This window comes from Felis catus, chromosome A3, assembly GCF_018350175.1.
Source record: "Felis catus isolate Fca126 chromosome A3, F.catus_Fca126_mat1.0, whole genome shotgun sequence".
Lineage (NCBI taxonomy): Eukaryota > Metazoa > Chordata > Mammalia > Carnivora > Felidae > Felis > Felis catus.
In genome coordinates, this window is record NC_058370.1 from 127,554,311 (window position 1) to 127,570,465 (window position 16,155).

Genomic DNA, 16,155 nt, shown 5'->3' on the forward strand with positions numbered 1-16,155 from the left:
CCACAAACTGCTCACTTTAAATGGATGCAGTTTGTTTTACACGAGTTATTCCTCAATAAATTGAGAAGGAAAAAGTTTCAAGTAGGTAAATTTAGTTGAAAGGATTTGTCTGAGTTTCTGTATACCTAGTGATTGTCTGTTCTATCAATTAGTGAGACGAGAATGTTGAAGTCTAAAACTATAATTGTGAATTTGTCCATTTCTCATTTTAATTTTATAACTTTTGCAGTCAGGAATTTTGAAACTATTTTTAGATTCATACATATTTATGATTGCTATTCCCTCCAAACGAATGGCTGTTTGTATTATTGTGATATGCCTTCTTTACTTTTTAATGCTGACTTGAAGTCTATTTAGTTTCTTAAAAATATAACCATTTTTCTAATGCTTATTTTTATGGGATTATCTTTTGCATCCTCTTACTATTAGTTTTTTCCTCAACTTGAAAATACATTTCCTGATCACATATATTTGAGTATTTCTTTTTTTTCAATCCATTCTGGCATTCCCCTTTGTCTTTTTTGTAAGAGCCTTATAAGAGTCTTGGTATCCACATTTTACTTGTGGATTGGTCTTCCTTCCCACTGTGATTTTTTTTTTCTTTTTAGTATTCCATTTGATTTTCTCCATTGGCTTCTCAACTATCCTAGTCATGCCCCAGGGCTAACAGTGTACATCGTTAACAATATGGACATAGAATCCATATGGTACTACTACATAAGTGCTTCACACTTATGCTTGGCATTTCACACATTCAGTTTCCCAATTCCCACTTTTTTGTAAGTTTATTTATTTATTTTTGAGAGGGAGAGAGAGAGCGAGAGCGAGAGCGAGAGAGAGAGAGAGAGAGAGAGAGAGAGAGAGTGTGTGTTTGAGCAGGGGAGGGGCAGAGAAAGAGGGAAAGAGAGAGAATCCCAAGCAAGCTCTAGGTGGAGCCCTATGTTGGGCTCAAACTCACAAACTGTGAAATCATGACCTGAGCCGAAGTTAAGAGCTAGATGCTTAACCAACTGAGCCACCCAGGTGCCTCCCCAATTCTTACTTCTAACTTCACGTCTAATGCTTCCCATTCGTAGTTCCTAGCCCCACCTCACAAATGTAATCACTGTAGAAAAAATATATAATTCCATTTACCATCACACCCTTTTTCTTATAGTACATTAAACCAGTAGTTGTCTTTTATGGAAATCATTGGAATAATAAAACATAGCATTACAAATATAGATAGAGATAGAGATAATCTCCATTTAATTACCATGTGCTGTGTTCTTTATTTCTTCCTATAGATCCCAGTTGTATCTGGGATCATTTTGCTTTGATCTCAAGAATTCTTTTTTAAGTTTATTTATTTATTCTGAGAGAGAAAGAGAGAGAGAGAGAGAGCATGGAAAAGGGAGAGAGAGAGAATCCCAAGCAGGCTCTGTGCAGACAGCCCCAATGCAAGGCTGAAACTCATGAACTGTGACATCATGACCTGAGCCAAAATCAAAAGTAAGACACTCAACCAATTGACTGAATCATCCAAGCGCCCCAAGAATTTTTTTTTAATTTATTGAAGTATATTGGACACAGAATATTACATTACTTTCAGGTGTACAGCATAGAAATTCGACTGAAGATTGTACTTGAGCATTTGTTGTACTGAGATTCTGCTGGCTAAAGCATTCAGCTTCCAATCTACTGAAAGTGAGTTTTCACTCTTGTTTTTAAAGGCTATTTTTGCTAATACTGGGTTCTGGATTAACAGGTTTTGGTTTTGCTTTAAGCAATTTAAAGCTGTCATTCCACAGTCTTCTGGATTCCATTCTTTGCTTTGCATGAGAAGTTAACTGTCATTTATATATCGTTGCTCTGTATGCAATGTGTCTTCTTTTCTGTACTTGACTTCAAGATTTTTCCTTTATCTATTATCAGTTTAACTGATGTACTGATGTCTGATTTCTTTTGTATTTTTTTCCCTGCTTTGAATTCACTGTGATTCATGGATCTATGTGCTAAAACTTTTAAGCAAATTGGGGAAATTTTTAGTCATTGTTTCTTCCAATATTTTTTTTTTTCTGCCCTATTCATATAGCAGGCTCTCAGCTATCAGCGCAGAGCCCACTTTGGATCCTCTGTCCCACTGTCTCTGCTCCTCCCTTACTTGCTCTCCCTCAAAAATAAACATTAAAAAATGAAAAAAAGAATCTATTTTCCTTTTTTTGGCATATTACATGATTTCTTTTTTTGTAAATGGTTATTTATTTATTTAGAGAACGAGAGAGAGAGGGAGAGGACTAGCAGGGGAGGGGCAGAGAAAGAGGGAGAGAGAGAGAATCCCAGGCAGGCTCCACACTCAGGGCAAAGCCCAACTCTGGACTCGATCTCATCACTGTGAGATCATGACCTGAGCTAAAATCAAGAGTTGGACGCTTAACTGACTGAGCCACCCAGGTGACCCTCAAACTTTTTATAATAACTGTTTTAAATACAACATATTAAATCCAACATCTAGAGCATTTCAAGGTTGAATTTTTTTCATGATCGTCTATCAAAATCTCCTATTTCTTTGCATTCCTGATAATTCTTGATTGTCTACTGGATTTTGTTGACAATATGTACTACAGATTCTGGATTCTGTTAAATGTTGAATGGATGTCCGTTAAATGTTGAATTTTATTCTACTAGGTAGTTCAAGCACTGGCTAATTAGACTGAACTTGGCTAGACTTGGTTTTAGGTCTTGTTAGGACAGACCTGTGGAACACTCAAGCTGTTGCCTGACTTCTTCTAACTTGGCAGGACTTAACTTTCAAACTCTGTATTGCCTGTAAATCTCATCAAGGGCTCATTTTAGTTTTGTTGAAGGTGGGTCGAAAATAGACTTTTCTCTATTGCTCTGAAGACACGGCCTTTATGGTGCCTTAGCTAGATGTGTGCAGTGTTCATGAGATGTTAATGATTTTATCCATTCCGGCTAGACCAAAATATCACTGTCCCTCATCCCTTCCACACCACTAGGCTGTTTGTTTAATCCTCAGATCCGTAGCTGCCACTCTCAAGTAAATGTCACAACATCCCACATGCATGTGCAGCCTCACTCTCAGCTAAGGACTTTGAAGAACTGCCCCCTACACACAAGCTTCTGGCTCAGCCCTCCATTCTACCACCCCCTCTTCTCCAGTGCTCTGCCCCAGAATTAACAGCCATTTCCATTGTCCTGAACTCAGATCTCTACTTCCTCAGGTCAGTGGGCCCACCAGGCTCTGCTTGCAGATGTCTCATTGGCAGAGAGCCAGGGCAGTCACGGGGTTCACCTCTTGAGTTTCCCTTTTCTTGTGGACTGGGGTCTTGCACTGCCTGTTGATCAATACCAAAAAGAATTGCTTTATCTGTTTTGTTCAGTGTTAGGGTTGCTGATATTGGGAGGGATAGACCAGGAGACCAGGACTAGTTACTCCCTCATAATCAGAAGGATAAATCTTATACAATTGCTTTTATGACTCTATCATATGGATATATAACTTAATTTTAGGTTTCTGGCTTCTAGAAATGTACACAGGCAAACAGGCAGATAATATTAGCTAAAAGTCCTTTAAAAAGTTCTAAACCAATTAATATTTTATTTTAATGGATTAAAGTTTTAATATGAAGGCTTTCACAATAAGGATGATATTTAACCTTCATTATTTATTGGAAGTATTTTTTCAGGAGGATCATACGTTAGTGATGGGAAAAATTAGTAACTGCATAGTTCTGGGGCCATTACCAAGGATCTCTGGAGTCTAGTTTGCTGTCAGTTCTCTATCTTTACCTCCACCTCTCTCCAGCAACTAGAATTGGCTCAGTCTTGATGGAGGTAGGTGCTGTTTAATTTCACCATACTTACTCTCCTACAAAGCAGGTGGTGTGTATCTTTCTTGAAGCTCAGGGATGAGAGAGTTAAGGTTAAGTAAGAGAGGGCCTCAGTGCCTCAATCAGTTGTCACACTCTCATATAGTTGGAAAAGATTATCAGCAGAGTTTCTACTTGATGTACCAAATACTAGGTTAGGAGAAAATATTCAGAAATTTTTTTTTTTTTTTTTTTTTTTTTTTTGCCAAAGGAAGGATGAGAGGGAAGAAGGAAGGAAAAGGAAAGAAAAACAGGTCCCTGTTCTGAAAGGTATTACTGTGGGATGATTTCAAAAGACCTGAACTGTGCTTCCATATGATGGGATTGGTTCTGGAGATGTGTAAATGAAGTACTATACTAAGGAGGCTTGAAAAAAGCTACCGACTTCCCTATGAAAGAGGAGGCAGAGATAAAATAATATTGAAGGAGGGATAAAAGCAGTAGGTACAAATTTCACAGTCAAAATTTCTCACTAATAAAAATACTCCTTGCTTTATTTCTCTATAATGAAATTTACTGTATGGGAGGAACCACCATTCCGTTTTGGTAGAAGAAAACTTAATCTTATCAATTCAAGAAACATTCAGTCACTTCTGGCTTAATACTGAGTCTCGAGAAAACACTAAGTCAATTCAACATTTTGTTTCTCTCCTTCTCCTTTCCTGAAGGTCTGTCTCAAGATGATGTCATTCTTAGGAACTGCTTTTTTATCTATTTGCCTGAATTTGAGTAGGGGGCTTATGTTTACTATCCAAGAATTGTGGGGTGGACAACTGGCCCATAGTTATCAGCACACATCTGTGTTGTCACCTAAGATGAAGATCATTCTTCACCATCCCTGCATGGCTGACAGAAAGTTCTAATATCCGTTTGTTAACTGGTCACTATGCTCATGCAGCTCATTCTGTATGCTCCTTTACCCTACCCCAAAGCCCGTCCAGGTCGACTGGCCTACACTGAAACATTTCTGTTCCCTTCCCAGAGAACATGCATAATAAAAGTTGAACATTTGCCTTCCCCAGACAGATCGTATGATGTGTGGCTGCCTTTGGGCCCATTCTGAAGTAGTGAAGTGGAGTGAGAAAAAGTACAGACATTGGAGTCGTTCTTTCTGAGTGTGATTCCAGCCCACCAAGGACCAACAGTCTAGCCTCAGGCACCTAACCTGTCCATGCTTCATGTCCCTCATTGATGAAATGATTACAGTAGTATTCTTTACTTCTCAGAATTGTTCTGAGAATGAACAATGGTGATATATCCAATGTGCTTAGGAACTAGTACAGGGTGAGCATTACATAAATGTTATCTATCTGTCATCATCATCAGCCTAGACTTTTCACTCAGCACTTTCTACTCAAGCACCAGGTTGAACCTGTTTCTTAAATTATAAGGCTTGCAGTCTCACCACAATACCTCAGGGGAAATTACAAATAACTAAAAATAGAAACTAGACAATGTCTCTGTTCCTGGGTTTGTAGCAGAGACCTTTTCAAGGTTTACAGACTTTAACTTCAAATCTGCCTTTTCTCACCAACTATATTCCTTTAGAGTTAGGAAACTTTTCTTGCAATATTTGACATTTTATTCTTCTCTCTAAATGTGGGATAAACACATTCTGTATCCTAGAGCACTTAACCTTTGCCACTCCAAACAAAAACAAAAACAAAATCCACTTTCCTTTTCAAAAAAGCCTCATACTTAGGAGCTTTTATTTTAAAGATACGAATTTGCTGTAGAATTCAAAGCTTACTTTTGTCAGTCAAGGTTGAATATCAATTATTTACTTCTCTTTGCAAACCTGCTGTACAAGTCTATGCTGTGACAAAGGACGATAGTGACCGAGGAGCCATAATATTAAGTATAAAGAATTTTTTTTTAATTTTTTTAAAGTTTATTTATTTACTTTGGTGGGAGGGGCAGAGAGAGAGGGAGAGGGGGAGAGAGAGAGAGAGAGAGAGAGAGAGAGAGAGAGAGAGAGAGAATCCCAAGCAGGGTCCACACTGTCAACACAGAGCCCAACTTGGGCCTGGAAATCATGAACCATGAAATCATGACCCAAGCCAAAACTGAGTTGAATGCTTAACCGACCGAGCCACCTGGACTCCCCTAAAGAAAAAGTTTTTAAAAGGCCATCTGAATATTTTTTACTTGCTCCCTCCAGACCCACCTTCTAAATTTCTCTGCCCTGCTCTTTGTCTCAGGATGCTGAGTTTCATGAACTCTATCAACGGCCCACGTCCCCTCTGGCTTCCAGGTGGGTTTGGCCAATGGAAAAGACTGACAGGCATTGTTCCTGATTTCCTTCCTGTTTGCTCTCTGCAAGTGAGCTGGGACTCTGCTAAAGTCAACTCCTCTTCCATCACTACGGGTACTCTCTTTCCCAGGCCTGGTATCTTCTCCTTCCCCTTCCCTTTTTGGGGTTTCAGTTGCAAATTACTGTCCAATGCTTCAAATTCCTAAACACCTCACTGCTTCCATTGGTTTCCTCTTAACCTCCCGCAGTGTTGTCAGCAGACCTTTTATTAAATACTTCTCAATTATCCCATTCAAGTGGGCCCTTTGTTTCCCATCAGGATATTGAGTGATCCAAAACGAAGTGGAAACTCCAGGAAACAAACAAACAAAAACAAATTGACCAAGAAGGGAAACATGATCACAATGTTACATTTATTGTTCCAAAAAACAATATTAAGATATTCATATTTTAAAATTTAAAAATTAGTCTTTAAGTGATTTCACTAAAGACTTCATTATGGTAGCAGAATAGAGGGTAATATAATCAACTGTGAAAATTCACTTGATACTGAGAGGAAAAAGGTGAAGGAAGGTGAACTGCTAATATCCAATCATAATAAGTAAAGGAAGGGTAGGTAAATAGACTAGAAGTGTGTGCATACATTATTTACATTTATAAAGGTAACTAAAGATAGTGGAGGGGGCACCTGGGTGGCTCAGTCAGTTGATCATCTGACTCTTGATTTTGGCTCAGGTCATGATCTCACAGTTCATGAGATTGAGCCCCACATAGGGCCAGGCTCTGTGCTGACAGCATGGAGCCTGCTTTGATTCTCTCTCTCCCTCTCTCTCTCTGCCCCTCCCCTGCTCATGACTTCTCTCTCTCTCTCCCTCTCTCTCTCAAAATAAGTTAATTAATTAAAAATAAATAAAAACAGAAATAGTGGAATAATGCTCTTTTGTGGTGGGAAGAGGGTTCAGTCAGTGAGCTCAGTCAGTCTCCCATAGCAGGAAATCAATAGCTTACATTTAAATTTGACAAAAGAAGAAATAGACGTTTGACTCCATTATTTAGACTTATGGAAATAATGACCAGAATAATGACAAAAGGAAACAGTATGCAGTAGCCACTTTAGAGGGCAAGTCTGTGGGCAGAGAAGAAAATGGGGTGGAAGGGAGATTATGGCTTTCATCCAAGCTCCTCTCCACTACTAGGACATGGTTTTGAAAAATGTGTGCATGTCTTAATTTGTTTCTAAAATATTAACAGCCCCAAGGGGGTTGTGAGGACCAGACTTGGGAGGCTCCCACTGGTCTTTGGTCAGTGTTTTGCAACAAGTATGTGAGTCAGGCAGAGCAGAGGGAAGAGGAGAGTGCCCGTCAGACAGCTCCTCTTTCCAGTTCCTGGGGAAGGAGGGTGGTTTTTCTTACATCCCAAGAAAGCTTGTCCCTGTGGCTCCAAGTTTGCTCCCTCACCTTGTGCTCGAGTCCCAGACCTTGACAGGGGTCTTTACTCTATGAAGCTGTCTTTTCTCAGGAAAAGTGGAGAGAGTGAGACTGTTCCATGTCATGCCAGATGCCGGATGCCAGGACCTGGGTCACACACATCTCTTTTGCTCTGATGTAAAGACATCATTTGTTTTGTCATTTTTATACATGAGAGAAATTTGCTTCTTTGTCAGCCCCCCTTTTCCAATCTTTTTATGGCAGCTGTTGTTTCAAAACCCAGTTAGCATTGTTTAAAGTATGTAGGCATCTTGTAAGCAAACTTTGTAGGTCCTCCTTCTTTCTCTCATGACCTTTGAGACTGGCTTCTGGAGAACAAAGAAACAGGGACCCTTAGGTCACTAGTCAGGCTTGGGATGAGAATATGAGTCTCAAATGAAGTGTGAATAGGGACACAGGCTGCTGTGATTTCAGAACATCATGAGAGTCTGGAGCCTGCTGGTTCTATTTTCGTTTTTAATTTTTTCATGTTTTTTTTATTTATTTTGAGAGGGGTGGGGAAAGAGAGAGAGCAGGGGAAAGGCAGAGAGACAGGGAGAGAAAGAATCCCAAGCAGGCTCTGTCTGTCAGTGGGGCTCGATCTCATGAACCATGAGATCATGATCTGAGCCAAAATCAAGAGTCTGAGACTTAACCGACTGAGACACTCAGGTCCCCTGGAGCCTGCTGGTTTTAGCTTGAACCTTCCCTCTGTGAATGGGGGAAGGCTTCCATGTTAGGACACAGGTATATCAGTGACAGCCAGAGCCAACCATGCAGGAAGCTTTTCATTCCCCAGTAACAAACAGCCCATGCTCCTTAGCACATCATGTGGCATCATCAGTAATATGCCCCTGGCCCCAATTCCCCCTCCCTGATTGTGCCTTTAGCTCTCCACTTATAGAATATGCAGCCCTTGTTTCTAGCACATACCCCATACTCTCTCCAGTCCACCACTGAGCCCAAGTCATGTTTTTTTTTTCTTCAACATCTTCAGCAGAAACACATCCTCCTTGTTCCTTCAAGTCTCACCCAAGAGGCCACTTTCCCAGTGCATTTTACAGCAGGGAGACTGGGGGTTAGTAAAGGGAAAAAAAGTTACTCAAGGTTACTTAAGTATTTAGCAGAATTGCCGAAAACAAGACTTTACTCTTCCTGTAGAACTCCTTCCACCAAACTACATTGATGCACATATTTGTGTCTATATTCTTGTGTCAATAATTACAATTTTTGATTGTTGAGTGAAGCAATCCTCCTACCTCTGAGATCTTGGGTTATTCTCCATATGTAAGCCTCCCAGACCCTGGGGTGATTCTCTCCTGGTCTCAAGCCCTCTCCATGCCATCCTCTAGATGTTTTATGCTCCTTTACTCTCACAAAGACTCCTACTTTGCTTCTTTTCCCCAGTGTTCATGGATTTCTTGCCTATGGTTCAGCCCAGGACTTATTTTCATCCATCCTCTTCAAAGCAGGGAATACATGAAACTTTTCGGAACACCTAGAAGCCAAGAACATGAAGTAAGTCACTCGTTCACAAAGAAGTGTTGGCATCTAACAGAATTAATCTCAGCATCACGCCCCAGTCCTACTAAGCCACGTGACTGCTCACAAAGCACAGAACTGGTGATAGATGAGGTCCCAACAGCGGCATCTCAGGCATCAGCAAGCCAGTGGGTAAAGTATTTCTGCAGGCTGCTTATCACCCTCAGAACCACAGTCTCAGAGACCATCAGAAAATGGCAAGGCCATCAAAGGTCTACAGGCACCATCATTTTATGTGCAGTTGGGAGGATTGGATCCAATGAAGGGCAATCAAAAGCAAGGCAGCTGCATGTTAGCAGGGAAGTGAGAAACAGAGCATAGGTCCCTGAATATAGGAATCCAGAACCCTCTTTGTAATTTCATTCTTACCCACATTACATCTTATATGCTTATAATTTTGGACTATGTTAAAATGTACTCCAAGTTCCTCTTCTTGGGTACAGTCATGGCCCTCATATGACCTCAACTACATGCAGAAGAAGAGAATATCTATAAGTTTCCATTACTCTTTGGGGGAAAAAGCCTAACTTTCCTCCACTGAAAGACATATAGAGACCATATGGTATTTGCACACAGGTCCTTCTTCACTCAAACACCTTAGACCTGTTCTGAGAACAGATATACTTTCAGCATCCTGGCATTACATTGTATGATCACCTAAACTCATTCCAGCACCACAGGAGGGAGTGAGGCAGGAAATTTTGGGTGTGGAGTGATGAGCCTGGGAACCAGGGCTTAGAATTCTATTCTCGGTTTTATCTCTAACTCTCAGTGTGGCTTTGGGCAAGACTGTTTCCTTCCTTTCTGAATGGATTCATTTGTGCAATGGCAATAAAATCCTTTACTAACTGGATACAAAAGACTGAGTTGGATGATATCTTGTCCTGGTGATGTTTCACTTTCTATAGGCCTGGATACTTGATTCTATGTATGCTTCAGAAAATATAGAGAATAGGTTTGCTGATGCAGTCCCCACATTGGACCCCTCTTGATCTGGGCCCACTGAGGTCATTTCTGTGTCCTCTTCACCCTAGCATGCTCTGCAGATATCCCTTCCCTGCTTTCCTCCACACTCCCACCAGAAACTTGCAAGTGATGAGGACAGACATGCTCCTCCCCTGATTGGATAGACCAAGTCGCATCAGGGGGAATCACCAAGTCTTCAGTCCTAACTAGACATAGGTGACCAGCTCTCCCCTATTTTTCGTGAACCTTCTCAATTCTAAAATTGAAACTCTGTCTCCTGGAAACATTCTGAGTGTCAGGCAAACCAGGATGGTTGGTCACCTAATGGGAAGGGAGACAAGGCGGCTGCATTGTCCTGCTTCTAAGCCTGTAGCAGGTAGAAGAAGCCAGTGTTTTCTGTGATGGATTTGGTGGTGGAAAAAAAAAAAGGAAATGTGGGAAATTGGCTAGTCTATGCAATCAGCAATCCATAGCAATGCAATGGATCCATTACTGGATAGAATATAGCCAAGTATAGAGGGAGTGGGGGTGTGATGGCATATGCTGGGTAAGGTACAGAGGTTGGATCTTGTGCTATAGGCACAGGAGAGTATTTGTAGGTGTATTTCTGTGTTTTGTAGTGATATGCATATCAGAGCTATGCTAGAGGAGTATTCATCCAACATTTAGTACAGAATGGATTGGAGTAGGCAAGACTGGAGATAAAGATGGGATTTCAGAGGACAGAGAGAAGATTTGAGGCCACAAGGTCACACAGAAAGTTCATTGTGGAGTCAGAAATAGGACTTAGGGGTCAATAAATGTCCTGGAATCTCACCAAGGAATTAGCAGGTGATGGTAGTGAAGGGATAGTGTTGGTTGTAGTGGGAGCCAGGAAGGTGGGGGGGGGGGCGGGGACCAGAGTATGAGATCAGTTAGAAGCGGTCCCTCCTCAGTGACTTGTCCACACCTTCTCTTCCTTTCCCTCCTCCTCTTCCTCCCCCTCTCCTCTTCTTCTTCCTCCTCTTTCCTCTTCCACTTCCTCTCCTTTATCACAACCACCTCCCCATGGTCTTCTCAGATCTGCCTTCCTGCCTTCAGTCTTGCTCAATGCTCTCACATGTCCCCCACATCTGTCTTCTATCATCATCCTATTATCCCTTGATCACAGGGCTATGAGCCAATCATAATTCAGTATGAAGGTCAAACCCTCATTCCTGCTCCTCAGGATTCCTACATTGTGCCTTACCTCTCACCAAAGGAAATGGTGTCTTTAGGAGAGGAATATCAGAGTTGCTAAAGCAAGCTGAGAAACACCAGCTAAGGCCTGCGTCTCCCTCATGCCAGTGACCCCAGGACAAATGGGAAGTGGGTAGAGACCTTCCAGCTCGCTGCCGCAATCCCCTTTTCATGCTCCTGGCCAGCTCAGGTCATTGCTGCTGTGTTTGCTCTCTGATGCTATCAAACAGCTAGTTTTTGTTATATTCTCAGAACTTTTCTCCAAATGGATTGATCTGGCAAAAGATTTTCTATCTGAACAGGAAGCTGAAGCCTTGAGATGCATTTTAAATTCATCATTTCGAGCCACTTTAACTTAATAGTTTTAAGCATCTTAATAAATGTTATTGTCTGCTTTCTAGGAATATTGTGCTAAATTTTGCTCCTAATAGCATTAATTAGAATACTTCTTTTCTGACCTCAAAATCATTATCCTTTTTTTAAAAAAAAATGGTTTCTTTCATGAAAAGTATGTTTTAATTTATTAGTGCCTATTAAATTAGATTGAATAGATTACCTAGAAGTGATTTTTAGTGTGGCTCGTTTTTAAATGCTAGGGAATGGTCCATGATTTGTTACAAAGAATTAACGTGCAGAACTTGGTAAAATTATGAAAAAGTTTTGCTCTCTAATCCATCTCTCGTATGTCATTTTATTCCGTTCTCTCATTTTTGCCATGAAAAAATAAACAAGCAAACTGTGATATCTTTCTTCTCACTGAGAGAACGCTTATGCCTCTAGTACACTATCATTATTATTATTATTCCATATTATACTATTAATATAATGTGCCTGAACCCACATGAGAATAGGTGACAGAACATGAACATGAAGTATGGTCGGTCAGTGCCATGAGTCAGTGGTCTGATATTCCAAAGAGCTCACCTAAATGACCTTAGCACCACTGAGCTCTGCAGCCTGTCTACACTCCAAAGCTATCTGTGGCAGCAAAGGTGGAGAAGTAAGAGTCCATCTGTGTCTGTCAGATATGGGCTAATTGAATAAACGAGAATTTTTTTCCCAGGAAAAAATAAGATCTTTATTTTTTGCCTCAGAGTGATCTCTACAAGGTATTTTTAAGAAAACTAAGAATAAAAAAAAAAGAAAAGAAAACCCATGTGAGTGGTATCTTAATAGTAATTTAAGAATGTGAAGGCATTGATATAAATACATCTGTTTTAATGTTTAAAATATGGAAAAAAATAAACGATAAAATTTTTTTAAAATTATAAAAGGAGGAACAGGAAAAGGAGGCAAAGGAGGAGATAGGGATAGAAACCAGAGTTCTTGGAACAGATCTGGCTCTGTAGATTTGATTTTGAAGCAGTGAAACTATTTTATGTGATAATAAAATATTAAAGTCATAAAATACCTAAATTTTATTTTATTTTTATTATTTTCAAATATTTTGTTAACGTTTACTTATTTCCGAAGGATAGAGAGAGACAGAGCGTGAGTGGAGGAGGGGCAGAGATGGAGGGAGACACAGACTCCGAAGCAGGCTCCAGGCTCTGAGCTGTCAGCACAGAGCCCAATGCGGGGCTCAAACCCACAAACCAGGAGATCATGGCTTGAGCCCAAGTTGGACACTCAACCGACTGAGCCACCTAGGCGCCCCTATTTTTGTTTTTTAAAGCTTAATTTGTTTATTTTTGAGAGAGAGAGAGAGAGAGAGAGAGGGAATGAGTGGGGTGGCAGAGAAAGAGGGGGAAAGAGAGAATCCCAAGAAGGTCTGTGCTGTCAGCATGGAGCCAGAAGGGGGGCTCGAACCCACAAACTGTGGGTTCATGACCTGAGCTGAAACCAAGAGCTGGATGCTTAACCGACTGAGCCATTCAGGTGCCCCTATACCTAAATCAAAAAAAAAATGAATAAATGAAATAAATTTACCAACTCCAGTTGGTAGAAAAAAGATTTAAAGAAAACATCGCATGCAACTTTAAAACGTAAAAATGCATACATCCGAATGGCATATACTTTTAGAGGGGAAAAAAATGACCCGCAAAAATTTTAATTTTTTTTCAGTAACCATGTTGTTAATGGTAGTCTCATTCTTATTTATCTTTATAGATGTTTTTCAGCTAATAATGAAAAACAGACAATAGAATTAAGAATTAAAGCAATACTGTTTTACAACCCCTGATTAACTAATCTAGGCATTCTTCATTAAAGTCACAAACATAATAAAAGAATCACTAGATGTTATCTACCTCCTGATGTAAAAACATAATACCTCCTATGAATCATAGAAAAAATAAAAGCTCAAATCTGAATATCAAGCCCCAGACTCATCTAGAGATTTATAGAAAAGTCAGAGACAGACCTATGTTTAACACACCACCACAGGGTGCAATCAACAAAATCCAATCAATAGGAAACTTTGCAGGACAAATGACCTTTTTCATCAACAGATAAGTTGCAAGGGAAAAAATAGTGATGGATAGTGAATCTATAGATATAAAAGGGATCAGAAATCATATCAACAAATTGCATTGTGTGGACATTCTTTGGATCCTTTTTTTAAAATATATATATCTTGAATAAAGCAATCATAAACAAAACAAAATATTTATGACAACTAGGAGACAATTAGAAATTTGGGAGATGGGGGGGGGGGTGCCTGGGTGGCTCAGTCGGTTAAGCGTCCAACTTCGGCTTAGGTCATGATTTCACGGTTTGTGAGTTCGAGCCCCGCGTGGGGCTCTGTGCTGACAGCTCAGAACCTGGAGCCTGCTTCTGATTCTGTGTCTCCTTCTCTCTCTGCTCCTCCCTGGTTCATGCTCTGTCTCTCTCTCTCCTTCAAAAATAAATAAAAAACATTTAAATAAAAGAAAGAAAGAAAGAAAGAAAGAAAGAAAGAAAGAAAGAAAGAAAGAAATTTGAGAGATGGGGGGGTGGGCAAAGTGGGTGAAAGGGGTCAAAAGGTACAAGCTTCCAGGTAGAAAATGAGTAAGTCATAGGGATAGAATGTACAGCATGGTGGCAAAGAGAGAGAGAGAGAGAAAGAAAGAAAGAAAGAAAGAAAGAAAGAAAGAAAGAAAGAAAAATAAATTTGAATGTTGACTGAATATTTGATATTATGGAACCATGGGTAATTTTTTTAAGTTATAAAAATGATATTTTATAGAAGTACCAGATAAAATAGAGAATATTCAGTGAAACTTGAATTTTGATAAACAAAATATAATTTGCTTATGTAACTATGTTTAATGCAATATGCTCTGTGTTTTATTTGATAAATCTGGCAATTCTAGTATTGTGGCTACATTGAAAACAACAATCCTTATTTCTTATGTATATACATACAAAAATATTTAAAGATAACAAAATATGATCTCTGAATTTGCTTCAAAATACTTTGAATACAATGCAGTGTATGAGGGTATAGATAGAACAAGTTTAACCTTCATTCTTAACTGTTAAAGCTTAGAGATGGGTATGGGGTGGGGCAGGCTTATCATATCATTCTACCCATGTGTCTGATTTGAATTTTTCAAAATGAAAAGTACAAAGAAACATAGTCTGAGTGTTTCCAGGCCTATCAGCACGTGCATACAAATAAGACACAGTGACATCAGTGCGCACTTTTTTTTTTTTTTTTAGCTTTCGGTGAATTAGGTTAGAATCTTTGACTCAGTCTTCCCTATTTATGTTAGCTTCTTTGGGGGATGTTTCCCACGTACTTAAGATGGTTCCAGTAGCCTCTTATCAGGGCAGCAAACACCTGTCTTGACTGCTCACACCCGCTAACCCACCGCCAGACACAGCTACTTCCCCTGGTGGCTTCCTGAGCTCTCCAGGTGTCGAAGCTCCATTCTGGAAGCTGAAAGATAAGGTTGGCAGAGGCTGTTAGACAACTCTGTATCCTACATTGTAGTGTGGGTCCTGAAGCAGCACTTCTTGGACCTGGTCTCAGAAAATCGTAAAACATCTCCTTTAGCTCCTAGAGTTAACTACTTTCTTCACCGAAACAAAAACATCAGCCACTCAGGCCGAGAAAGTAAACTGTGTTCCAACCCCCTCACTTTTGTCCCCTCTCTGGGTCCCCTCCACCTTCAATCCCATTCTGCCCCAGCCCTTGTACTGGAACTTGTCCTGAGCCAAGGTCTCTGGGGAGGGTTATTGCGAATGCACAGCTCCAACCTTCCCTATTATACAGCTTTCCTATATATATGCCTGAAATAGGCAGTGATATGCCCAAGGAAACCTGCATCGGAGGCTGATTCCGAATTTGAAACACTTTTCCCTGTTATCAGGCACTGAGGCAGGCGGGATGAGCCACCACTCTCTGGGGGGAATTTCCTGCAGTGGAAACAGTAAGAAGCTGCTCCAAAAGGCAAGGTTGTAGACCCAGAAGCAAATCCATGGTCATCCTGGGTCAGAGAAATGATTCTCGCACATTTTAATGATAAAGAAGCTAAAACAGTTGTCTTTTAGGGTAGGCGAGATACCATTAAGTTCCTTATAAACCAGAGTCCTGAAGACTACATCTGAATCATACCCCCGTGCATCACTGTCCAGAAGTGTGCTCCTGAACTAAGCTCCGAAGTTAGCTTCGATTATCCAGGTCCTTCAAATCAGACACAGTTAACAGCTACAAGCCAAGTCATCTTTGCGAGGGGAGAACAGAGAAGTGGGCCAGGCAATGTAAGAGGTGAATAGCAGTTGCTATGTAGGGAGCACTTCGTAAGAGACAAGGGCTTTTAAATGCTTCATACCGTTTAATCCTGCAACATCTTACAAAGTACTATATAGCCCCCATTTTACAAAGCAGGAAGCTGAGATCCAAAGAAGTTAA